Source organism: Tachyglossus aculeatus, chromosome 5, assembly GCF_015852505.1.
Source record: "Tachyglossus aculeatus isolate mTacAcu1 chromosome 5, mTacAcu1.pri, whole genome shotgun sequence".
Lineage (NCBI taxonomy): Eukaryota > Metazoa > Chordata > Mammalia > Monotremata > Tachyglossidae > Tachyglossus > Tachyglossus aculeatus.
The window spans coordinates 42,309,479-42,335,849 of NC_052070.1; the positions used below are offsets into that span (position 1 = coordinate 42,309,479).

A 26,371-nucleotide genomic window follows, 5' to 3' on the forward strand; every position below is an offset into this window, starting at 1 on the left:
CCAAATCAGGGGACAAGTGTAGGTACTTCAATCTTCTGTATGACATCTTTGTGTTACGTTGCAAAACAATGTACCACTGTGATTTCCAGCCTGGCAAAGGGGGATCCGTGAGTTCCAGGAGTGGGCTCCCTGCTGATACCAATCCTTGTCTTGTCTTGTCTTATGCCACTGAGTCGTTTCCAATGCATAGCAACTCCACAGACACATCTCTCCAAGAAAGCCTCACTCTCCATCTGCAATCATTCTGGTAGTGGATCCATAGAGTTTTCTTGGTAAAAATACAGAAGTTGTTTATCATTGCCTCCTTCCATGCAGTAAACTTGAATCTCTGCCCTTGACTCTCTCCCAAGCCACTTCTGCCCAGCACAGGTGAGTCTTGACATTTAGCAGATTGCCTTCCACTCGCTAGCCACTGACCAAGCTAGGAATGGAATGGATATGCCTCTGCTTGACTCTCCCTCCCATAGTCGAGATTGGTAGAGTACTGGAAACTCTCCAGGTGTGGCCTTGAGAGGGGATACTAATCCTAGGCTATTGACATTTAGAGTTGTTCGGGCCAAGGTTTACAATCAGGCAATCAGAGGAGCATGAAGTATTTTCTCTCAGTATCCTTGAAACTGTTTGCGAGATACAGAGCCAGATGAAGAGGAAACAGAGACTTCCCGAGTGAGAGCTTAGAGATTGGTAGGAGAAAAAAAAGATCATTTTTCATTGCTGGCTTCAGGGAAAAGCATGTTCTTCCAGGAGGCATCAGTCTTGGCACATAGTAAGTGCAAAACAAATGCCATCATCATCATCAGTCAGTGTTGGTGCCAAGGTTGTCTATAAACTAGCATGGCTTCAGTGGAAAGAGCACAGCCTTTGGAGTCATAGGTCATGGATTCAAATCCCAGCTCCACCAATTGTCAGCTGTGTGACTTTGGGCAAGTCACTTAACTTCTCTGTGCCTCATTTACCTCATCTGTAAAGTGGGGATTAAGACTGTGAGCCCCCAGTGGGACAACCTGATCACCTTGTAACCTTCCCAGTGCTTAGAACAGTGCTTTGCACATAGTAAGCACTTAATAAATGCCACCATCATCATCATAAAGAGAAATGGGACACTTGAGTTTGCCCACCTCTTGCTAATAATAATAATAATGGCATTTATTAAGCACTTACTACGTGCAAATCACTGTTCTAAGCACTGGGGAGGTTACAAGGTGATCAGGTTGTCCCAGGGGGCTCATAGTCTTAATCCCCATTTTACAGATGAGGGAACTGAGGCACAGAGAATTTAAGTGACTTGCCCAAAGTCACACAGCTGACAAGTGGCGGAGCCGGGATTTGAGCCCATGACCTCTGACTCCAGAGCCCAGGCTCTTTCCACTGAGCCACGCTGCTTCTGCTAGAACTGCAGTGTGCTGATGGTGGGGCGAGGATGATGTGGGTGAATGAAGAAGTGTGGCTCAGTGGAAAGATCCCGGGCTTTGGAGTCAGAGGTCATGGGTTCAAATCCCGGCTCTGCCACTTGTCACAGCCTCAGTTACCTCATCTGTTAACTTACTTCTCTGTGCCTCAGTTACCTCATCTGTAAAAATGGGGATTAAAACTGCGAGCCCCTCTTGGGACAACCTGATCACCTTGTAACCTTCCTAGTGCTTAGAACAGTGCTTTGCACATAGTAAGCGCTTAATAAATGCAATTATTATTATTATTATCTATTTGTGGAAGACTGATTTCCCCCTTAATGAGATGGAATAGTTTAGTAGCAATGTCTACAGTAACATGTGATGGAATGTAGAGCACTCTGCTGGGAAATAGAAAAGCTAATAGTGGGAGTAATAATAGTAGTAGTAAACTAGATATTTATTGAGCATCCCCTGGGTCCATTGCACAGTATTAAATGCTTGGGAAAGTACAACAGTCAATCAATCAATCAATCATATTTATTGAGTGCCTACTATAAGAGCACTGTACTTAGTACTTAGGAGAATCAACCGAATAGTAATTATGATATTTATTAAGTGCTTACTATATGTCAAGCACTATTGTAAGCACTGGGGTAGATACAAGTTAATCAGGTTGGACACAGACCCTGCCTTATATGGCATCTCATAATCTACGTAGGAGGGAGTACAAGTCTTTAATCTTCATTTTACGGACAAGGAAACTCAAGCACAGAGAAGTTAAGTGACCTTCCCCAAATCCCACAGCTGGCAATTGGCAGAGCTGAGATTAAGCCTGGGCTCTTTCCATTAGGCAACACTGCTAGCACAAAGTACTTTCCCTGCCCAAGTGGAGCTTGCCTTTAACAGGGGAGACAGCAGGGAAAATATTAACAGCTAGTGGAATCAGAATTAATAATTGTACATACAAGTGAATATGTATTTTTTCACCAGTTCTAAGAATGGGAATAAGTAATTATGTCGCTGCTAGAGGTGACTGTGGGGTCAATATGATTTGAGGTGTTGGGGGTTAATTGGTGAATGAATTGGAAGAGCCCCTGTTGGAGTTTGAGGACGAGAAGAGCTGTGGTCTGGTGGATCTGTGGGAGGGAGGGAGTACCACGGTGGGGAAGCAGCATGGCTTAGTGGAACGAGCCCGAGCTTGGGAGTCAGGGGTGGTGGGTTCTAATCCCGGCTCCGCCACTTGTCAGCTGTGTGACCTTGGGCAAGTCACTTCACTTCTCTGTGCCTCAGTTATCTCATCTGTAAAATGGGGATTAAGACTGTGAGCCCCATGTTGGACAACATGATTAACCTGTACATACCCCAGCGCTTAGAATAGTGCTTGGCACATAGTAAGCGCTTAACAAATACCATAATTATTATTGTTATTACCAGGCTGGGCAAACATTCCCAGGAAAACAACGTGATCAAGTGGAAAGAGCACAGGGCCAGGAGTCAGAGGACCTGGGTTCTAATCCCGATTCCATAAATTGCCTGCTGTATGACCTTGATCAATTTACTTCAAATCTCTGGACCTATGTTTCCTCATTTTTAAACTGGCAATTAAATCCTACTCCCTCCTTCTTAGACTGTGAGCCCCCTGTGGGATTGGAACAGTGTCCAACTTGATGTTCTTATATCTACCCCAGTGTTTACTATGGTGCTTGGCATGTAGTAAAGGCTTACGAGTACCATTGAAAGATACAGAAATGTCTCAATAAATATCACAATCTTTGTTATACTATCCTGGGCAGATCAGGATAAAAATAAGCTTCAACATGCCCATGAAACCCTAGCTTCTGCCATCTAATGTATTTAAGCCTGGCTTCCAAAGAGTATTTTTGTCAGCCGGTCAATCAGTGGCCCTTACTTGGCACCTACTGTTTTCCAGAGCACTGTCTTAAGTACACGGGAGAGTTCAAAAAAATTAGAAGATACAATCTCGGTCCACAAGGAGTTTACAGCCCAGCAAGGAAGACCAAAGCTAAAATGATTTACAGGTAAGAGGGAAGAGGAAAGGTGGACAATTTTTAGGCAGCTGTCAAGAAATCTCACCTCCTCCTCCCAGACTAAGCCCCCCTTTTCCTTTGCTCCCCGGCCCCTCCTCATCACCCTGACTCACTCCCTTTGCTCTACCCCCCTGCCCGCCACACAGCACTTGTATACAAATGTACATATTTATAATTGTAATTCTACTAATTTCTATTTTTATTGATGATGTGTATATATCTATAATTCTATTTATTTATAATGATGCTACTGATGCCTGTTTACTTGCTTTGATGTCTGTCTCCCCCCTTCTAGACTGTGAGCCCGTTGTGGGCAGGGATTGTCTGTATTTGTTGCAGAATTGTACTTCCCAAGTGCTTAGTACAGTGCTGTGCACACAGTAAGTACTCAATAAATGCAATTGAGTGAATGAATGAAAGAGGCTGGCCTCTCTAAGGTCATTTCAGGAGGGAAAAGATACGGAAAGTGATGCTGTGGTTGTGGGACTAGAGTGATCTGGACTCTTGATTCTTCAGTTGCTGTTCCTGTCATTTCATCTTCCTCGATGCTCCATTTCTGCCTCCCCCTTCTAGATTGTGAGCCCACTGTTGGGTAGGGACTGTCTCTATATGTTGCCAACTTGTACTTCCCAAGCGCTTAGTACAGTGCTCTGCACACAGTAAGCGCTTAATAAATACGATTGATTGATTGATTGATTGAGTGAGTGATTGATTGATTTCTGGGTAGATAAGCCTAGCTCTGGATATTTTATTTGCTTCTTGGCACATCCAGCTTGTGAAAGCAAGAATCAGGAGCTCGTACAATGGAATCCGAGGAACTAACTCCAGTCCTGTTCTCCGTGAATGGGACAGCCCTTCTGGCTCCTTCCCCATTCTTTGAACTCTCAAACAAAAGGGAATCCAAGGCAGCTTCAAATATTTGTACTCCCTGAAGCAGGGAAAACTTGACCTCCTGTTCCAAGTTTCAGTCCATTTTGCAACCTGTGGGTCCAGAGTTCTGGGTCACATCATTACGTTACACTGAGGCACAAGACATGAAATGATTCACCCAATCACACTGTAGGCAGATAGCAGAGCTGGGATTAGAACCCAGGTCCTCTGACTCTCAGGCCTGTGCTCTTTCCACTAGGTCATGCTGCTTCCCAAAAGGGCATTCATTCATTCATTTAATAGTATTTATTGAGTGCTTACTGTGTGCAGAGCACTGTACTAAGCACTTGCTTGTCACCCTCGGGGCTGCCTCCCTTTCCCACCAGCTCTACTGCTTGGATTGTGATGGTACAAGACCATCGTTCCTCAAACTGCCAGCGGCCTCATCCTCCTCTTGCAGGATGTCCAGTGGCAAAAGAAAAGCAGTGTAGCTCCGTGGAAAGAGCACAGGCTTTGGAGTCAAGAGGTCATGGGTTAAAATCCCGGCTCCACCAATTGTCAGCTCTGTGACTTTGGGGAAGTCACTTAACTTCTCTGGGCCTCAGTTACCTCATCTGTAAAATGGGGATTAAGACTGTGAGCCCCCTGTGGGACAAACTGATAACCTTGTAACCTCCCCACTGCTTAGAACAGTGCTCTCATCCTATCCCGTCTGGACTACTGCATCAGCCTTCTCTCTGATCTCCCATCCTCATGTCTCTCCCCACTTCATGCTGCTGCCCGGATTGTCTTTGTCCAGAAATGCTCTGGGCATGTTACTCCCCTCCTCAAAAATCTCCAGTGGCTACCAGTCAACCTACACATCGGGCAAAAACTCCTCACCCTTGGCTTCAAGGCTGTCCATCCCCTCGCCCCCTCCTACCTCACCTCCCTTCTCTCCTTCTACAGCCCAGCCCGCACCCTCTGCTCCTCTGCCGCTAATCACCTCACTGTGCCTCGTTCTCGCCTGTCCCACCATCGACCCCCGGCTCACGTCATCCCCTGGGCCTGGAAAGCTCTCCCTCTGCCCATCCGCCAAGCTAGCTCTCTTCCTCCCTTCAAGGCCCTACTGAGAGCTCACCTCCTCCAGGAGGCCTTCCCAGACTGAGCCCCTTCCTTCCTCTCCCCCTCGTCCCCCGTCCATCCCCCCATCTTACCTCCTTCCCTTCCCCACAGCACCTGTATATATGTATATATGTTCGCACATATTTATTACTCTATTTATTTATTTATTTATTTATTTATTTTACCTGTACATATCTATTCTATTTATTTTATTTTGTTAGTATGTTTGGTTTTGTTCTCTGTCTCCCCCTTTTAGACTGTGAGCCCACTGTTGGGTAGGGACTTTCACTATATGTTACCAACTTGTACTTCCCAAGCTCTTGGTACAGTGCTCTGCACACAGTAAGCGCTCAATAAATATGATTGATTGATTGATTAACTTCTCTGTGCCTCAGTTACCTCATCTGTAAAATGGGGATTAAGACCATGAGCCCCATGTGGGACCTGATTACCTTGTATTTACCCTAGCAATTAGAATGGTGCCTGGCATATATTAAGTGCTTAATAAGTACCGTAAAAGCAAAACAAAAAAACAAAACAAGCCTGGACTAGACATCTGGCTGCCGTGGAGTGGAAGGGGTGGGGAGGGGGGACGGGAATCTTTGCTGCTTCCCCAAAAAGATGGTAGATGTGCTGGTTGCCCCGACGTGAGGATGCTATATGTGTTATGTGTCAGAGCTCACAAAATGACTTCAGATGGAAATCAGCCCGAGTTCATGCTAATTTAGCACATGTAATCTGGGGGGGGGGGGCGGGGAAATGTTTCACCACTCCTCAGTTCCTTCACCGTACTTAAATCAATCAGTGATATTTATTGAGCACTACTGAATGCAGAGCACTATATCAAATTCATTCATTTGTATTTATCGAACACCTACTGTGTGCAAAACATTATACTAAGCACTTGGGAGAGTATAATATAACAATAGACATGTTCCCTGCCCAAAATGAGCTTAGAGTCTAGAGGTGGAGACAGACATTAATATTAAATGCTTGGGAGAATACAATACAGTTAAATTCTTAGATTAATTAATTCATTCATTCAATAGCATTTATTATTATTATTTATAATAATAATGGTATTTATTAAGTGCTTACTATGTGCAAAGCACTGTTCTAAGCACTGGGGAGGTTACAAGGTCATCAGGTTATTGAGCGTTCACTGTGTGCAGAGCACTGTACTAAGCACTTAGCACTGTATCTCAGCCCCCTGAAGGACAGATACTGTGTCTAATTCCCCCCTGTGTATATTCTCTCCCAGCACTTAGTGTTCTACACACAGTAAGATCTCAATATTTTTTTTCCCTTTTATATTATTTGTTAAGTGCTTACAGTGTGTCAAACGTTCTCAACACTGGGATAGGTGCAAATTAATTTGGTCGGGCACAGTACCTGTCTTGCAGGGCGCTCACTGTCTTAAGTAGGAGGGAGAACAGGTATCCCCATTTTACAGTTAAAGAAACTGAAGCACAGAGAAGTTAAGTGACTTGCCCAAGCTCACACAGCAAGCAATTGGCAGCGCCGGGATTAGAAACCAGGTCCTTCAGACTCCCAGGCTCGCATCCTCTCTACTAAGCCAGGCTGCTTCTAAATAATAAATAATGTCAATGTCAGTAGAGAAGCAGCGTGGCTCAGTGGAAAAGAGCACGGGCTTTGGAGTCAGAGGTCATGGGTCCAAACCCCGGCTCCACCAATTGTCAGCTGTGTGACTTTGGGATGGTCACTTCACTTCTCGGTGCCTCAGTTACCTCATCTGTAAAATGGGGATTGACTGTGAGCCCCACGTGGGACAACCTGATCACCTTGTAACCTGAACAGTGATTTGCACATAGTAAGCGCTTAATAAATACCATCATTATTGTTATTATTATTATTACTACTACTACTATTCCCATGTCTTGCTCCAGAGCCAAGGCATTCTCCCCCAGGTTCTCCAGAATTTAGGGATAAGGGAGCCAGTGGCAGGAACCAAGTCAGAAAGAGGCTTAGCATTCTCAGCCTTCCGGCCGCCATCGCCATCGCCGCCCCACTGCCACACCACGACAATCCCCGGTGAAGCTCCCGGAGGCCCTGACCGCTGTTGCTTAGCATCTGAAGCCCGCCTGCATGACGGCTGTGTTTGCAGTCTCCCAGCTGCCCCCTCTGTGGGTCTCCCCCTCCTGATGGGTGGTCCCACCCCTCTCCCCCTCCTAGGTCTGGCAGAGGAAGAAGGTGACATAGCTGGGGCTCTCTGCTGCAGTCTGTGACAACTTTGCACCCCGTCAGCACCACTGGAAACACAGACTTCTCTAGGGATTTACCCAACACTGCATGCATTTAGTGCGGTGTGGATTAACAGGGAGGCATTTTATCGAACTGTCTGAGATAACACTCCATGTTTGTCCGGTCTAGACAAAGGGATTTTGTATGAGTTTGGCTGTTTAATCTAAAACCTGCACCTGTCTCTTTGATTTATTTAACTCTCCCCCACAGGATTTTAAACCAATAACCCGGGCTGGGGAATGGAGCAGTTCAAACAGAACTTGTCAGAAGTTTATCTGCACGATATTTCAGGCCCGTCTGAATTCTAATGCCAAGCCCTCGTGAACAGCAAGCTCCTCTCATACAGGTTAGGACAAAAGCGGGCAGTGAGGTCTGGAAATAGTCGCCCTGCCAGATGAGAAGCTGGAGAGGATTTCGAGGAATCTTAGCAGGGTACTCTAGCACTGAGCCCCGCAGCCTCTGCCTAGATGACAGGGAGGAGAAAGTGGAAAACAGAGAGACTCGCAGAGATAGAGACAGACAGAGGGACCAAGAGAAAACCAAAGAGATTTTTCTTCTTTCTTGAATGTCTTGATTCACATTTTGTCCACTGAATCAATCAGTCGATCTGTGGTATTTATTGACTGTTTACTATACGCAGATCACTGTATAAGCGCTTGGGAGTATAGTGCAATAGAGTTGGTCGACACATTCCCTGCCCCCAAGGAGCTTACAGTCTAGAGGGGGAGACAGATATTGATATGACTATAAATAAATTGCATATTTATACATGTGTTGTGGGGCTGAGGGTGGGGTGAATAGCAAGTACTTAAGAACCTAAGTATATGGAGTCAAGGCATCTTGTAGGCTCCATGCTTCTTAAGGGCGGGTACTAGTTAATAATAATAATAATAATAATAATAATAATAATAATAATAATAATAATAATAATAATAATGGCATTTATTAAGCGCTTACTACGTGCAAAGCACTGTTCTAAGTGCTGGGGAGGTTACAAAGTGATCAGGTTGTCCCACGGGAGGCTTACAGTCTTCGTCCCCATTTTACAGATGAAGCAACTGAGGCCCAGAGAAGTTAAGTGACTTGCCCAAAATCACACAGCTGACCATTGGTGGAGCTGGGATTTGAACCCATAGCCTCTGACTCCATAGCCCAGTCTCTTTCCACTGAGCCACGCTGCTTCTCATACTAGATATTTTACTTCTGTTGCTTGTTCCTTATGCAGTGTTCCACACACAGAAGATAGTCCTACAACGCTGCATAAAAATAATGAAAATACAATAATTTTCAATAATAGTGGCATTTATTAAGGAATTCCTTTATGTCAACTGCTGGTGTAAATATACTACAATAATCACTCAATTAGTGGTATTTATTGAGTACTTATTATGTGCAGAGCACTTTGGGAGAGTATGACATAGCGTAATAAGATCAGATACAGCCCCAGGTAGGGCTCACAGACTAAGGGGAAGGGAAGGTAGGTATCTTTTCCACATTTTATAGATGAAGAAACTGAGAGAAAGAGAAGTTCAGGGACTTGCCCAAAGTCTCACAGCAGGCAAGTGGTGGAGCTGGACTTAAAATTCAGGCCTACTAACTTCCTGCCCTGTGTTTTTTCCAATAGACGGCACTGCTCTGCACACAGTGAATGGCCATCTTAAGTTCAGTGCTGTGCTCTGTGTTCAAAAGATACTCAGTACAGACCTCTGCACATTCAGTATAGAGCTCTGCGCATAGTAGGTGCTGAGTACTGTATTCGGCAGACAGTAGACTCCCTGAATGCAGTAGATCAGTGTTGAGCACAGAGGTCTGCAACAATAGATGCTCAGCTTATATTCAGTATGGAGTTCTGTATTTGCTTGATGCTCAGTCCAGTATGTTGCACTTGATAGGCATCGTATCAATGTTGTTGATGATAAGGCCTGCTGAAATATTGCAAATATCTTGACTAAATTAGCTCATCAAATTCATGCCAAAAACAAGATTGTGTACGTGTGTGTGTGTGTGTCTGTGTGTCTGCAATTCATAAAATCATCCTTTTTTTAATCCTCTCTCCTCTTCCCTGCCCCCTGCCCTCCCTGAGAGGCTCAGCTAGGAAATAATAATAATTTTGGTATTTATTAAGAGCTTACTATGTTCCAGGCACTACACGGAGCACTGGGGTGGATACAAGCAAATCAGGTTGGACACAGTCCCTGACCCACATGGGGCTCACAGTCTCAATCGCCGTTTTACAGATGAGGTATCTGAGGCAGAGAGAAGTGAAGTGACTTGCCCTAGCTCACACAGCAGACAAATGTCAGAGTCAGGATTAGGACACTTGACCTTCTGACTCCTAGGCCCGTTCTGTATCCACTATGCCATGCTGCTTTTCAATATTGTCAGCCCAAATACCTCTGTGACAAGCAGAGGCTCCAGTCCTTGAGTTCACAGTTGACTGTCGAAGGGCTGTCCAAAGCCCTTCACTTACAGGAACCCTTCAATAAGCAGGTGGACCAGAACCTTGAGTCCTCGACGTCTGCCAAACCCCAGACGGAGAAGATGTTGGCTCTGTAACTTAGCAAACAAAATGGTCCCTTCATTAAGTCCATCTGCACCAATCCCTTGCTCCTCTAAGCTATAAAGATCCAGCACTCACAGTCCCCACCTGTTGGGAAATAGAGCTCCCAATAGACTCAGGGGCTTGAGTAACACACGGCCTACAAATGAATATGCAGAAGCTGTCAAACGGTGGTCCAGAAGTCCCTGGGGATCCCCGTTCAACACTGCGAGAGGCACAGTTATTGTGAGAGACATCACCATCACCATACTCACTGCCATTACCACCATAATCAGCAGTTCATCAGCTTTCCTGTGGACAGATCATTCAAACAAGATGTGTTGGCAGTATGGTGGGCATAGGAAAGATGCAAAAGATGTGATCACTGCCCTTGAGGAGCTGGCAGTCTAATGGAAGAGAGGGAGGGAGGGCAAAGATCTCAGCCCCATTTTTCAGATGAAGAGAGGAAGGCTGGGTGAGGTGAAGTGACTTACCCTGGGTCAACCGGCAGGCCTGGGGCAGAGCAGGGGCTAGAATTGGAGGGTCCTGGCTCCCAGCCCCTGGCTCTCTAGTGGGGCAGGTTGGCTGTGGAGGAACAAAGAACATGAGGACGTCAGCCTGATCCTTCCTTCAATATCTATATATTGCCTAATGCAATGCAACTGGGAAAGAAGAATAGTTCCATTTGTCTAATTCGGTATAAAAATCTGTGCATCTCAGCATCTTAAAGGCAGCCTGCAAAAGAAGGGACTGGGGGGAGGGGGGAGAGAGAGAGAGACTTTCTGGGGAAGGCAAATATTAGCCAGACACTGGCAGAGATCGTGCATTGTACTCATCCAAGCACTTAGTACAGGGCTCTGCACAAAGGAAGCGCTCAATAAATCCCATTGATTGATTGATTGATTTTAAGCATTGCCACAGGATTTCTGGCCACGATGTCACTTCGGGACCCTCATTCGGAGCATCTCAGTGGGCTAGAGGGTCTGTAGGTGGCCTGCAATTCCCTGCCAATTACTAGCCACTCTGTTGCCAGAATCCTCCTTCAGGGCTTTGACTGATTACCATGTTCTCAGATTGAGAGTCCTCAGTCGATAGGTGTGGAAGTCTCTTAGGTGAGGTAGGGCTTAGCCATTCCCCTCCCAAGGTGGAGGGAGAGCTGGATGCTTTGCTGCAGGGAAATGCCCCCTGCCCACTTCATCCTGCTCAGGCTGCTGACCTCCTGGGAAAAAGCAGTGCTCTTCAGGCAGGGTTTGCTGTGGGAGCCATGGTGATGTGGTGCCAGGTTGGGGCACTGCCCAGGCAGGGGGCCATGGGTGGCCGTAGTAACATCAGGATGCCCCCTTGTCACTTCTGAAGCCACAGTTTTACTTTACGTCACAAACATTAAATAGGTTTTAAAGCAGTGCAGCTTAATGGAAAGACCCCTGGGCCTGGAATGCCCTCCCTTTGCCCATCCACCAAGCTAGCTCTCTTCCTCCCTTCAAGGCCTTACTGAGAGCTCACCTCTTCCAGGAGGTCTTCCCAGACTGGGCCCCTTCCTTCCTCTCCCCCTCGTCCCCCTCTCCATCCCCCTCATCTTACCTCCTTCCCTTCCCCACAGCACCTGTATATATGCATATATGTTTGTACATATTTATTACTCTATTTATTTTACTTGTACATATTATTCTATTTATTTTATTTTGTTAATATGTTTTGTTTTGTTGTCTGTCTCCCCCTTCTAGACTGTGAGCCCGCTGTTGGGTAGGGGTCTCTATATGTTGCTAACCTGTACTTCCCAAGCACTTAGTACAGTGCTCTTCACACAGTAAGCGCTCAATAACTACGATTGAATGAATGAATGAATGTGCCAGGCACTGTACTAAGCGGCTGGGTGTATACAAGCTAATCAGGTTGGACAGGGTCCCTGTCCCACATGAGGGCTCACAGTCTCAATCCCCATTTTACAGATGAGGTAACTGAGGCACAGAGAAGTGAAGTGACTTGCTCAAGGTCAACACAGTAGACAAATGACAGAGCCAGAATTAGAAGGCATGACCTTCTGATTCCCAAGCCAGTGCTCTATCTGCTACACCATGCCACTTCTTTATTATTTACTGTGTGCAGAGCATTGTACTAAGCACTTGGGAGGAACCACCAGGGCCTCTGTGTTAGAGAGGATCTTTAATCTCCCTCTATCAGTCTGATGTGCTCAGAACTCCTTCCAGGGGATATCCCAGGAACAAAGTATGGTGGTTAGAGTTAGTCTGTAAGCCCCTAGAAGGCAGGGGCAGTCTCTTTTGCATCATCTGTACTCTCCCATGATAATAATTGTGGTATTTGTTAAGCACTTACCATGTGCCAGGCACTGTACTAAGTGCTGGGGTGAATATAAGCAAATCACGTTAGACACAATCCTTGTCTCATATGGGGCTCACTGTCAATCCCCATTTTACAGATGAGGAAACTGAGGCACAGAGAAGTTAAGTGACTTGTCCAAGGTCACACAACTGACAAGTGGAAAAGTCAGGAGTTGAACCCAGGTCCTTCTGACTTCTAGGCCTATGTTCTATCCAACAGGCCATGGGATCTGGTGCTCTACACACAGAAGAAGTCCCTCATAAATCCTATTTCCTGATTGACTGAGAGCCTACTTCCAACAGAAAATCCTAATTGGTAACTCTCCGGGAAAAGTCCTTGACTTGGCACCTATCATTCCTATTCTGTGTGACCAGGGGCAAGTGACTTGACCTCTCTGGGCCCTGATGTCCTCATCTGAAAGGAGCTACAGGGCTTCCCTATAGCCAGATCATTAGGGTGATTTCCTCATCCTGCCTATTGTTCTGAAAAAGTCAATGTGCCTTTTGGAGGGTGAGCTCAGGCCTTGGGGAATAATTTAATTACCCATACACAGGACAGGAGTTAGGTTTCTGAGCTGCTTCCCAGGAGTGCATTGGGTAAATCCAGAGAGACAGGGTGATTTGGTCGACTGAGTTCAGACCAGAATTTGGGGTGCAGCAGGAAAATCAATTAATCAATCAATGGAATACATGGAGCACTTAGTGCAGATCCCTGTACTAAGCGTTTGGGAAAGTATGATAGAGTTGGATGGTGCGATCCTTGCCTTCATTCATTTATTCAATTGTACTTATTTATTTATTCAATCATATTTAGAGAAGCAGCGTGGCTCAGTGGAAAGAGCACGGGCTTTGGAGTCAGAGGTCATGGGTTCAAATCCCAGCTCTGCCAATTGTCAGCTGTGTGACTTTGGGCAAGTCACTTAATTTCTCTGTGCCTCAGTTACCTCATCTGTAAAATGGGGATTAAGACTGTGAGCCCCCATGCGACAACCTGATCACTTTGTAACCTCCCCAGTGCTTAGAACAGTGCTTTGCACATAGTAAGCACTTAATAAATGTCATTATTATCATTATTACTCATTTATTGAGCGCTTACTGGGTGCAGAGCAAGGGGCTTACAGATAAAGGAGGAGGACAGGGGTCCTCTGGTTTTCTGTTCCCTGTGAGGTGAGGACCAGACTGAGCTGCCCTGCTCCTCAGAGAACGCAGAGAGACTCATCATTCAATGGGAAATTGACTGAATTACACCTGATGCCGAAGCAGGGGCTCACCAGGTGGGTCAGCCACATTTCAAAGCAATAGAGTGTTTCTACTCACCCTCTAAACTGTAAGCTCATTGTGGGCAGGGAATGTGTCTGTTATATTGGTATATTGTACCCTCCCAAGTGCTTCATGATGGTGCTCTCCTCAAGGTAAGTGCTCAATAAATACAACTGACTGACTGACTGATTGACTGATCCAATTTGACCTTGTACCCTGAGTCCAAGCCAGCCCAATCCTGACTTAATGTTGGACAGATGTGGATAGACAGAATGGACAAGACATTTGCTGCTGAAGAGTTCACTCCATTTCTGATTTTTAGTATATGGGAGAGAGGGAAGGAGAGAGGGAGAAAGGGAGGAGGGGAAGAGTGAAAGAAGAAATGAGGGAGTAAAGGAGAGGAGGCCAGAGTCAGAGAGAAATACGGATGAGAAGGCGAGAAAGAAAAAAGGGAGGAAGAGAGGGGAAAAGGAAAGGAGGAGAGGGAAAGGGAGATAGGGAGGAAGAGATATGGGAGAGAAAAAGAAAGAGAAGAGATGGCGAGAGAGGAGGAGGAAAGGAGGAAAGAGAAGAGGGGTGAGATAGAGGAAGGAAGGAGACAGGTGTTTGTCGTTTAAAAGAGGAAACAGGCAGAACATGAGATTAGGGAAGAGGTGGCTCACCGATGGAGAGGCTCTAAGCATACTTGCATTACAGGCACAATGCATTTTTAAGTCTTATATATCTGTAATTTAATTTTAAATTCCTTCTCCTGTAGACTGTGAGTTCCTTTGGAGCAGGGATTGTGTCTATCAACTCTATGGTATTGTATCTTCCTAAGCATTTAGTGCATGTGCTCTGCACACAGTAAGTGTTTAATAAATACCACGGATTGATGGATTAATAGACTGATTTATTTTAAATAATGTTTTTCTTCAGAGGAGCTCAAGGCAGACAGGTCTATTTCCATAAATAGGTCCAGATCCACAAACATGCCAATAATCTGAACAAGAGGAGTATATGCTTGGTATTTTATCCTAGGCTAAACAGGACCCCTCTGTTTTAGGTGACAAAGTTCTTTTTTATCCTCATTTTATAGATGGAAAAGCTGAGATCTAAAGAGTTAAAGTGAGCTGCTGTTCGTTAGCAGCGACAGGTCAGACCTTTGTGCGTGCTTTTGAGCTAGTCGCTTCACTTCCCTGTGCCTCATTTTTCTCATCTGTTAAATAGGAATGAAATACCTGTTCTCCTCACTTATACTCTGAGCTCCATGGGGAATAGGGACTGTGTCCGATCTAATAATAATCATAATTAGGACACTTGTTAAGTGTTTCATATGTGTCAAGCACTGTTCTAAGTGCTGGAATGGATATGAAATAATTAGGTTGGACATAGACCCTCTCCCACTTGGGGCTCACAGTCTAAGTAGGAGGGAGTAGGATTTAATCCCAATTTTACAGCTGAGGAATCTGAAGCATGGAGAAGTTAAATGACTTGCCCAGGGTCACACAGCAGACCCGTGGCAGTCAGGATTTAGAACCCAGATCCTCTGACTCCCAAGCCTGGGCTATTCCTACTGGGCAATGCTGCTTCCTGATCTACTAGTCTTGTATTATCCCAATTGATCAATCAATCAGTGGCATTTATTGAGTGCTTACTATGTGCAGAGCACTGTACTAAGCCCTTGGGAAAGTTCAATCCTTACTTGGGAGCGTATGAGAAGCAGTGTGGCTCAGTGGAAAGAGCACGGGCTTGGGAGTCAGAGGTCATGGGTTCTAATCCTGGCTCTGCCACTTTTCTGCTGTGTGACTTTGGGCAAGTCACTTAACTTCTCTGTGCCTCATTTACCTCATCTGTAAAATTGGGATTAAGACTGTGAGCCCCACGTGGGACAACCTGATCAACCTGTATCCCCCCAGCGCTTAGAACAGTGCTTTGCACATAGTAAGTGCTTAACAAATACCATCATCATTATTATAATTATTACGATTCACAGAATTAGCAGATGAGTTCCCTGCCCATAACGAAATTACAGTCCAGGGGACTGTAGTGGCTGAGTGTCTGTGAGGGAGTGACTGGGTGTCTGAGGATGTGTGACTCTGTGTGTGCATGAGTGTGTGTGAATGTTAGTGTCTTTGAGTGTGTGTAACTGTATTTGTACATGAGCATTTATGAGTATGTGTTATGGTGTGTATCTATGAGCATTAGTGTTCTAGTGTGAATGTATCTGAGTGTGCGATTCTGTTTGGATGAATGTCAGCGTCAGTGTGTGACTGTATGTGTATTTGTGTTAGTATGCCAGTGTGAATGCATGTCCGCGAATAAGTGCGTGTTTAACCCAATTTACTTGACTCTGCTCCTGCTATCTATCAGTTCCTGTGAGCTGAGCCCTTTTGCACGAGTCCCACTGAAGTGTAAATAATAATAATAATGATGGCATTTGTTAAGTGTTTAGTATGTGCAAAGCACTGTTCTAAGCGCTGGGGGGGATACAAGGTGATCAGGTTGTCCCACATGGTGCTCACAGTCTTAGTCCCCATTTTACAGATGAGGGAACTGAGACACAGAGAAATTAAGTGACTTGCACAAAGTCACACAGCTGACAAGTGGTGGAGCTGGGATTTGAACCCATGACCTCTGACTCCAAAGCCCATGCTCTTTCCACTGAGCCATGCTGCTTCTTTAATATGAGGCAGTGCTGAGTTGACAGGCCTGAGACGAGGCTGTGACCCAGCCCTGCCCTCCAGCTCCACCTCCAGAGGTTCAGTGGTGGGGTCCCAGGAAGGTTTGACTGACTGGCTCTGGGAGTGGGAAGTGGACCAGAGGTAGTCGCTAGGAGGATACGGGGCAGACGTTGTACATGTCAGAGTGTGTCATCTGACTGACAGATCGATCAATCAATCAATCAATCGTATTTATTGAGCGCTTACTTTGTGCAGAGCACTGTACTAAGCACTTGGGAAGTACAAGTCGGCAACATATAGAGACAGTCCCTACCCAACAGTGGGCTCACAGTCTAAAATAAGGGAATAGCTCATTAGTGGGTCATAATTCAACTACTTGGAGGCATCCTGAAACAGCTGTAATACAATCCCACTTCTTATGCAGCATTGCTCAGTGGAAAGAGCACGGGCTTGGGAGTCAGAGGTCATAGGTTCTAATCCCTGCTCCGCCACTTGTCAGCTGTGTGACTGAGCAAGTCACTTAACTTCTCTGTGCCTCAGTTCCCTCATCTGTAAAATGGGGATTAAAACTGTAAAGCCCACGTGGGACAACCTGATTACCTTGTATCTTCCCCAGCACTTAGAACAGTGCTTGGCACATAGTAAGCGCTTAACAAATATCAACATGATTATTATGTAAATGTCACCCTGGCCTGACATTCCCAGAGAGGGCTTACAGAGCCCAGGTGCTCTGGAACACTGTACTAAGTGCTTGGGAGAGTATAATATAACAGAGTTGGAAGACACAATGCCTACCCACAAGGAGTTTACAATCTAGAGAGGGAGACAGACATTAATATTAATAAATATATTATGGTCATGAACCTAACTGCTTTGAGGCTGAGGATGAGGTGAATAAAGGGTACAAATCCATGTGCAAAGGTGACGCAGAAGGGAGTGGGGGAAGAGCAAAGATGAAACTGGGTTGTATTAGAGTGCTAGGAAATAGGGTTCCTCTCCCTGCCCCTCTCCCCCCTTTCCCACTCCCTTTCTTCCCCCGTTCTCCTGGCCCAGCTTTCTCTCTCTCCTCTCCCTTCTCCCCCACCTCCACCAGGTTTCAGGCTCAAGTTCCGAGGGAAAGTCAAATAGAAACCCTGTCCCTCCCTGCCCCCTCCACAGGAAACAGTGTTCATGAGTCCAGTCCTCCCAAAAGAGAACAAAGCTATCTTAAAGTGCTTCCACCCTCAGGCACCCTAGACTCCCAGGGGTCTGAGGTACTCCGGAAGGAGGGGTAGTAATCAATCAATCATATTTATTGAGCACTTACTGTGTGCAGAGCACTATACTAAGCACTTTCATGGGAGAGGCCCTAGTGAGATAGTAGGTAGTAGGTAGTAGTGCTAGGTAGTAGCACTTCTGAGCCAGTCTTGGACCTCGGAGAGCTCTCTCTGATCCTGAATCCCTTATCCAGGGATTCCGATCCAAAACTGATCCCTTTCCCTGCTGTTTTGTGCTGCTCCAGTGAAAATGCTTGATTCTGAAAGCTGAGCATAAGGGTCTTGGAGCTGAGGGGAAATTTCCCAGGCCAGTAGATTTCCTGTCCTGCAGGCCTGCAGAACAGGGAAAGGGGCTGGTTTCTGACTGTTTCCTCCTCCTTCCCTTTCGGTCGATCTGGGTAGAAGGGATGATAGGGGTAGGGCAAGAGGTGAGGAGAGGATGGCCGTTCTAGAAGTCTGACAAGGGGACACTTTTTTAATGGCATTTGTTAAGGGCTTACTATGTGCCAGGCACTGTTATAAGTGCTAGGGTAGATACAATAAACTTGAATGCAGTCCAAGTCCTACGGGGATCTCACAGTTCATTTATTCAATTGTATTTATTGAGTGCTTACCGTGTGCAGAGCACTGTACTAAGCACTTGGGAAAGTAAAGTACAACAATAAATGGACACATTCCCTGCCCATTCATTCATTCATTCATTCATTCATTCAATCATATTTATTCATTCAATCGTATTTATTGAGCACCTACTGTGTGCACAGCACTGTACTAAGAGCTTGGGAAGTACAAGTTGGCAACATATAGAGATGGTCCCTACCCAACAGCAGGCTCACAGTCTAGAAGGGGGAGACAGATAACAAAACAAAACATATTAACAAAATAAAATAAATAGAATAAATATGTACAAATAAATAGAGTAATAAATACGTACAAACATGTATACATACAGCGAGCTCACAGGCAAGCTTACAGTCTTAATCCCCATTTTACAGGTGAGGGAACTGAGGCACAGAGAAGTAAAGTGACTTGCCCAAGGTCACACAGCAGGCAAGAGGCAGAGCTGGAATTAGAACTCAGGTCCTTCTGACTCCCAGGCCACGCTGCTTCCCTTGCTTCACCCTAACCTGGAATTAATCTGCTTTTATTCTGGCCAGGCCAGCTTTCAGCTGGGCTGGATGCAGCACTGGCTCCCTCGATGTTGAGAATGTTCATTTTCAGTGCCCAGCCTCCCTCTGCTTTGGCTCCTACTGCTGAATTCTGCAACTCAGACACGGTGCCTGCATTTTGGAGAGACCTGAGAGGGGAAGGGCAGAGGCTCTGGACCAAGTCGGTGGATGTGGCAGGTCTAAGGTACCCCTGGAAATATGCTGTAGGTTAGGTGAACTTGGCTGTACTTCAAAACAGTGTGCATGATGTCACCGTGTTTCGGTGCAGGCTTGGTCTTACACATGTGACTTTCCATGAGCCTCCACCACATCTGGGTTTTAGCAAAGACCACATTCACCTGGCTGATCACAAAGCTCCAATCAGGCTTTGTGCCACTGTCTACGGCAGACAAGCCGGGGCAGGGAATGCCTCTTGGCAGGCATGGAGTTAAGCATGCCTAGCTTGTCTACTTTATACTCTAGTGAGATTCTTTGCTCTTGAGGATGACACTGCTGATGGTGCCAATCCACGTGTGCGGGAGTGTCTGAAAGGCCTCCTGACTCACTGACAGTCCTTTCCACGTGTTAACAGAGAATGATGCTGGGTTAGCTACTTACTGGGCCCGGTGATGTTTTCTAATCTGCCTCTTGCACTCCTGCTCTTCCTGGGACCTCTCCTTTAGGAAAGCCGTCCCTTGCAGGCTAGCTGCATGCCAGACTTGTCTTTCTGCAGCTGCTGCTGCTGTTGCTCACACCAGGCCTGCACCTCACTAGGTCTTCCAGACACTAGTGCTTCTTTCCCTGGTGACATGTGCCCCATTTCAGTTCAGACTGCTGGGGATCCTGATGCCATCTGCTCACCCAACCTGCCATCTGCTCTCCTCTCCTGCTCTCTGAGGCTGTAAACTCATTGTGGGTAGGGAATGTGTCTGTTAACTGTTATATCGCACTCTCCCAAGCAGTTAGTACAGTGCTCTGCACACAGTAAGTGCTCTGTAAATATGACTGCCAGACTGATTGACCTGTCCAGCCCCATGGAGCCTGGGCTGCTGGAAGTAGAAAATTGATGCCCCCCTGGTGGCTCAGTGGAAAGAGCATGGGTTTTGGAGTCAGAGGTCATGGGTTCAAATCCTGGCTCTGCCAATTGTCAGCTGTGTGACTTTGGGCATGTCACTTAACTTCTCTGTGCCTCAGTTACCTCATCTGGAAAATGGGGATTAAGACTGTGAGCCCCCGTGGGACAACCTGATCACCTTGTAACCTCCCAAGTGCTTAGAACAGTGCTTTGCACATAGTAAGCACTTAATAAATGCCATCATTATTATTATTATTACCTGGGGGAAAGGGACAACAGGTGGAGGTCATAACATTTGAGATATTTCTTAGAACTGTGTGTGTGTGTGTGTGTGTGGTCACAGCCTCTGGCCGGGTGCTGGGAGACCTCCCTTCTGGCTCCATTCTGGATCCCCAAGTAACCTCAACACCTTTAAGAGAGGCATTCATGGGAGGCCAGCAGAGGGAAAGGCTCAGACTTGTCTCTTTAATAAAAATTGTCTTTGTTAATCCTTGCCTGGGGTACAGTCAGGTAAGACACAGTTCCTGCTCCACTTGGGCTTCACAGTCTGAGGGAGGCCAGGTATCTTAAGCCCATTTTACAGATGAGAGCACTGAGACCCAAAGAGGCTAAGTGACTTCCTGAAAGTCGCACAGGGGTCACTGGCAGAGCTGGGAGGAGAACCAGTGCCTCCAGACTCTCGGTCCCAGGCTCTGTCCACTAGGACACACTGCCTCTAGACCCCTTGGAAAGAGAACACTCATGCCAGAATGTGAGGCTCCATGTCACCCGGAGTGGCAAGGAAGCCGAGGGAGTGGGGCAGAGACAGATCTCACCAAGACCCCGAATGCCAGGAAGTGAGGTTGAGAGTCCCTGCCAAGTGTTGGAAATGTCTGATGAAAGGGGAGAAACCTGTTGTTTGACCTGAGGGGACTGGTAAGTGAGGAATCTTAAAGACGGGGGCTGGGGTGGCATGGAGGGTCCCTAAAAGGAATTCCACACCCCCAACAGGACAGCAGTTAACACTCCCAGGCTATGAACCATCTCCTCCATAGCCCAATTCCCCTGCCCTTATCACTAAGCCCTTGTCCATCCTCTGGCCTCAAATCTGCCAGAGGATCACTCTCTCTCCTTTCAAAGTCCTGCTGAAGGCGCATCTCCTCCAAGAGGCCTTTCCAGACTAAACCCAACTTTTCCTCATCTCCCACTCCCTTCTGCTTCATCCTGTTTCACTCCCTTTGCTCTTCCTCCCTCGCCCCACCCCACAGCACTTATGTATAGATCTGTAATTCATTTATTTATACTGAAGCCTGTTTACTTCTTTTGATGCCTGAGGCCTGTTTACTTGTATTGATGCCTGTCTGCCCCCCTCTAGACTGAGAGCTTGTTGTGGACAGGGACTGTCTCTCTTTATTGCTGTATTGTACTTTCCCAAGCACTTAGTACAGTGCTCTGCACACAGTAAATGCTCAGTAAATATGATTGAATGAAAAGTGCACCATAGCAAGTCCAATGCATTTCCCGAGATCCCAGCCTTCTCCAAGACCTTGCAAAGCCCTTCCTGCCCTGCAGAATGAGCAACACTCAGTGTCTTGGATTCACCGCCCCTTTCAATACAAACACACACACACACTCATTCACACACACAAATACACACACTCTCTGCCTGAATCTCTCCACCTCCTCTCTTTCCTCTCTCCCCTTCTCCTTCCTTCCATCTCCATTCTCTCTCACCCTTCTCTCTCTCCCTCCCTTTTCTCTTTTTCTCTCTCCTTCTGCTCCCCGCATCCTCTCCCCCCAACTTTTCTCCCTTCCCCCCAACCACTCTATCTCTCCCCCTCCTCTCCTCTCCCCCATCATCCACTTTCCTCTCCCTTCCTACCACAGTTCCCCCAACCTTTCTTTAAAATTTCTGTTCTTTGCTCCCTCTTCCTGCTTGTCCCCTCCTCTTTGGGTTTGGGGAAGTGCCTGAGTACCTGTTCAGGGTTCTATATACACTAAACACAATCACCACAACACCATAAACAAAAATAGGTGTTTCCTGTGCACATCAGGGGATTTCAGTTGGTGCTTCTGAGATCTGAGGTAACCCAAAAACACTCATTGCAGGCTGCATTTCCTCAGTATTCCTATCAGTATTACCCCACCACAGAACTGAATAATCACAGCCTGCAGCAGCTTTGAGGGACAGGGCAGTGTCAGTTGAAATTACGCACACACAGTGCAAGGGAGAAGAGATAAACCTCAGGGTGAAGGGATCACAGTTCCTCTGCCCCAGTAGAACATGTTGGTCCAATAAAAAGGGATGGCAGGAATCCAGCTGGATTTCTGGGTTTCTAATCCTGGCTCTGCCACCTTTCTGTTACTTCAAGTCACTTCACTTCTTTGTGCCTCAGTTACCTCATCTGAAAAATGGGGATTAAACCTGTGAGCCCCATATGAGCCCCATGAGCCCCGTAGAGAAGCAGCATGGCTCAGTGGAAAGAGCATGGGCTTTGGAGTCAGTGGTCATGAATTCAAATCCCAGCTCCACCAATTGTCAGCTGTGTGACTTTGAGCAAGTCACTTAACTTCTCTGTGCCTCAGTTACCTTATCTGTAAAATGGGGATCGACTGTGAGCCCTCCATGGGACAACCTGATCACTCTGTAGCCTCTCCAGCACTTAGAACAGTGTTTTGCACATAGTAAGCACTTGATAAATGCCATCATTATTATTATTATTATGTGGGGCATAGACTGTGTCCAAGCTGATTACCTTGTGTGTGTCTACCCCAGCACCTAGAACAGTTCTTGGAACATTGAAAGCCCTTAACAAATACCAAAAAAAAAAAAATGATTTTGATAAGTGGTGCTTACTGAGCACTTCCTGAGCACAAAGCACTGAACTAAGCAGCTAGTGAGCACAGCAACAGCAAAACCATTGTTCCCTGTCCTTTAAAGAGCTTGCAATCTAGTTGGGTGGACAATCAATAAATGGAAGTTACTGAATATGTATTGTTTGCATAACACTATACTAAGTGCTTGGGAATGTACAGTACAACAAAGTTTGTAGACTTGATCCCTACCCTTAAGGAATTTACAGGATACAGAGGGAGACAGCCATTAAAATAAATTGCAGCTAAGGGAAATGGCAGAGTACAAAAATAGGCATGTAAGTGCTGAAGGGCTGGGATGAGTATCAATTTGCTTAAGGATTACATGGTCAAATGCAGATGAACAAAACATATTTACAAATAGTGGGAGCAGGAGGGAGAACAAGGCTGTAAGAGGTAGTGGTAACAGTGGATCAGGATGAAATAGTGGAATAAATTCTGGAACATGCAGTGGAATGTATCATCTCCATGTGAGTGCTGAGAATGGGAAGAAGATCCATTTGTGCTAAGGGTGGCTGTGAAGTGGATACAACTGGAGTGTTACAAATTCATCACAGAAGGCTTCCTGGAGGAAGTGGGATTTGGGAAGGGCTTTAAAGATGGGGAGAGCTGTGGTGTGGAGGATGTGGCGGGAAGGAAGTGTGGGGCCAAGCCGGCCCGGACTGAATCTTGTTGCTGGGGTCTTGGGCCACAAATCTCATTGGGGCAGAAGTGGAGCCCGACTGAGAAGACCCAGTCCCTTTCAGCGATCAGTATGGCACTGCCTGCCAGAGCCTGAGGAGCAGGTGGTGGAAAGGAGGTGGCTATCATCCGGGAAGACCCTGAGCAGAGTCGAGGCGATGGGGAGTGAATCCCAGATCAACCTGACTAGTCCCTCATTTTCCCTATCCTCCCTCACCTTTGTGTTGATAAATCAATCAATCCATCAGTGGTATTTACTGAGTGCCTACTGTGTGCAAAGCTCTGAACTAAGCACTTGGAAGTACAATAGAACATGCAGTTGGTAGATGTGTTCCCTGCACACAACGAGCTAACAGTTTAGAGGGAGAGACAGGGAGGCAGGGAATGTGTCTGTTCATTGTTATATTGTACTCTCCCAGTCGTTTAGTACAGAGTAAGTACTCAATAGATACGATTGAATGAATGCATCAGTGAATGAATAAATAAATAAATTATGGATAGTCATAGGTGCTGTGGTGCTGGGGGTGGGTGAATATCAAGTACTTTTTAGACTGTGAGCCCGTTGTTGGGTAGGGACTGTCTCTATATCTTGCCAACTTGTACTTCCCAAGTGCTTAGTACAATGCTCTGCACAAAGTAAGCGCTCAATAATTACGATGGAATGAATGAAGTACTTAAAGGGTACAGATCCAAGTGCTGAGGTGACACAGAAGGGAAATGGAGTAGGGGAAAGGAGGCCTTAATCAGGGAAGGTCTCTTTGAGGAGGTGCAAGGCTCTGAAGGTTTGAGGGTGGGGAGAGTGGAGGTCTCAAAGGGGAGGGCAGTTCAGGCCAGAGGGAGGATGTGGGCAAGGAATGCCAGTTACAGGCTTGTAGGATAGGGAGTATAGCTGTGTTGTCTACAGTGATGGGAGGACAGGGTTTGGGTGGGAAGATGAAGAGTTGTCTTTTGGATATGTCTATTTGGAGTGTCTGTTGAATACTAGGTAGGTATATCCTGAAGGTAGGAGAAAATTCAAGATTGTCAGAAGGAGAAGGGTCAGTGTTTGAGAGGTAGATATGGGACTCATCGGTGTAGAGATAGTTGACTATGCACTCAGCTGTTTCCCCTAAGCATTTAGATACTCACCCCAGCCTCACAGCACTGATGTACATGGTCTTCAGTTCTACTGTTACGCCTATCTGGAATTTATTTTAATGTCTGCCTCCCTGGCAAGATTGTAAGCTCCTTGTGGGCAGGGATTGCCTGTACCAACCTTGTACTCTCCCAAGCGCTTAGTACAGTGCTCTTCCCATAGTAAACACTCAATAAATATCATTGATCAATTGACTGATCAATCTTGGTGACCCTTGGGTTGTGGGGAGTGGGGTGGGCGGGGCGCCTTGCTTGAGGGAAATCCAGACTGTGGTCCGGTGTGGGTGGAAGCGCCAGAGTTGTCTGCAGGCTGCTGCTTTTGAACTCTTGTTCCAGTTCCAAGATGCGGAGGCAGCTGCAGTGGAGCTGAGTCAACACTCCCCATCCCCTTCCCCCATTCCCCAGAAATCCGCTACTTCAGGCCTTCCACAGTCCTGGGACAGAAAACCTTCTCAATCCCCAACCACCCCCTCCAGTTCTTGGGGATGCTCCTTGGAACGTAACCAAGGCAACTAGGACTCCCACGGGTTGCTATTTATTTCAAAAAAAACATTTCCTTCTAGACTGCTCTGTGGGAGCACCTGTGAGGAGGAGAGGCTGTTTGCTCTCCATGGCTTGCCCTGATGTCGTCACAGACCTACCACCTCCACAGCAGCCTCACATGGGAAGGAAGTGAGGGGCTGGACTGCTAGCCTAGCCAGACTCTTGTCTTTGCTTATTAAATGTCTAAAGGGTGCCAGAGGGCCCTGGATTAGGGAGATGTTTCCTGGGAGAAAGGGTGCAGAGAATAAAACAGGCATAAAGAACCGTTTGATCTAATCTGAGCTTGGGAATTTTAGTTCCTGGTTCCTCTGCTGAGATGCTGTGTGACCTTGAGCAAGTCACTAAACCTCTCTGGGCCCCATTTCCCCAGCTGCAAAACTGGAATTATCATCCCTGCTTCTCCCACTTTGCCCAGGTATGTTGAGGGGACAAAATGAGACCACCGATGTGAAGCCATTTTGGAGAAGTATAAGTATTCGAGTGTTTACAGAGGGATGAAGAATGGGGAGTTTGAGAGGAAAGATGGAGTCTCCAGGGAGGATTAGCCTCAGCTCTGAGAGTTCAGGATCAAAAACATACATGAAGGATTGATGATAGTGACTCTTTGTGGGCAGGGAATGTCTGTTGTATTGTTATATTGTACTGTCCCAAGCGCTTAGTACAGTGCTCTGTAATAATAATAATGATGGTATTTGTTAAATGCTTACTATGTACAAAACAGTGTTCTAAGCACTGGGGAGATACAAGGTGATCAGGTTGTCCCACGGGGGGCTCATGGTCTTAATCCCCATTTTACAGATGAGGTAACTGAGGCACAGAGAAGTTAAGTGGCTTGCCCAAGGTCACACAGGTGACAAGTGGCAGAGCTAGGATTCAAACCCATGACCTCTGACTCCCAAACCCGTGCTCTTTCCAATGAGCCACGCTGCTTCCCTAAGTAAGCACTCAAAAAATACGATTGACTAACTGATAGTGATGGTGATTGGCACAGTGCTCCCATAGTGTTCCTGTGGGGGCACTGAGTGCAAAGAGCAAATATGCAGGCAGGGGTGTAGCATATTGCAAAGGCCATACTCTTTTTTTTAATGTGCCAGACCCATTATGGCCAAAGTGATCTCAACACAGCACCAAAGAGGTGCCAGAGGCACCATTACACAGAAGACAATTGCCTGGGTAATTGTTGGGGTCTTTGATGCCCAAGTTGA

The 26,371-nt window shown here is 46.4% G+C and overlaps 1 protein-coding gene and 1 non-coding gene across 3 annotated transcripts in view; one reads left to right on the forward strand and one right to left on the reverse strand.

Moving 5' to 3' along the window:
* Positions 1 to 26,371, forward strand: part of AJAP1 (adherens junctions associated protein 1) — a 203,852-nt gene that overhangs the window by 31,032 nt on the left and 146,449 nt on the right. The window lies entirely within an intron of this gene.
* Positions 380 to 517, reverse strand: LOC119929172. The gene has a single exon (XR_005451309.1). It is a non-coding gene; the product is annotated as a small nucleolar RNA SNORA7 (small nucleolar RNA).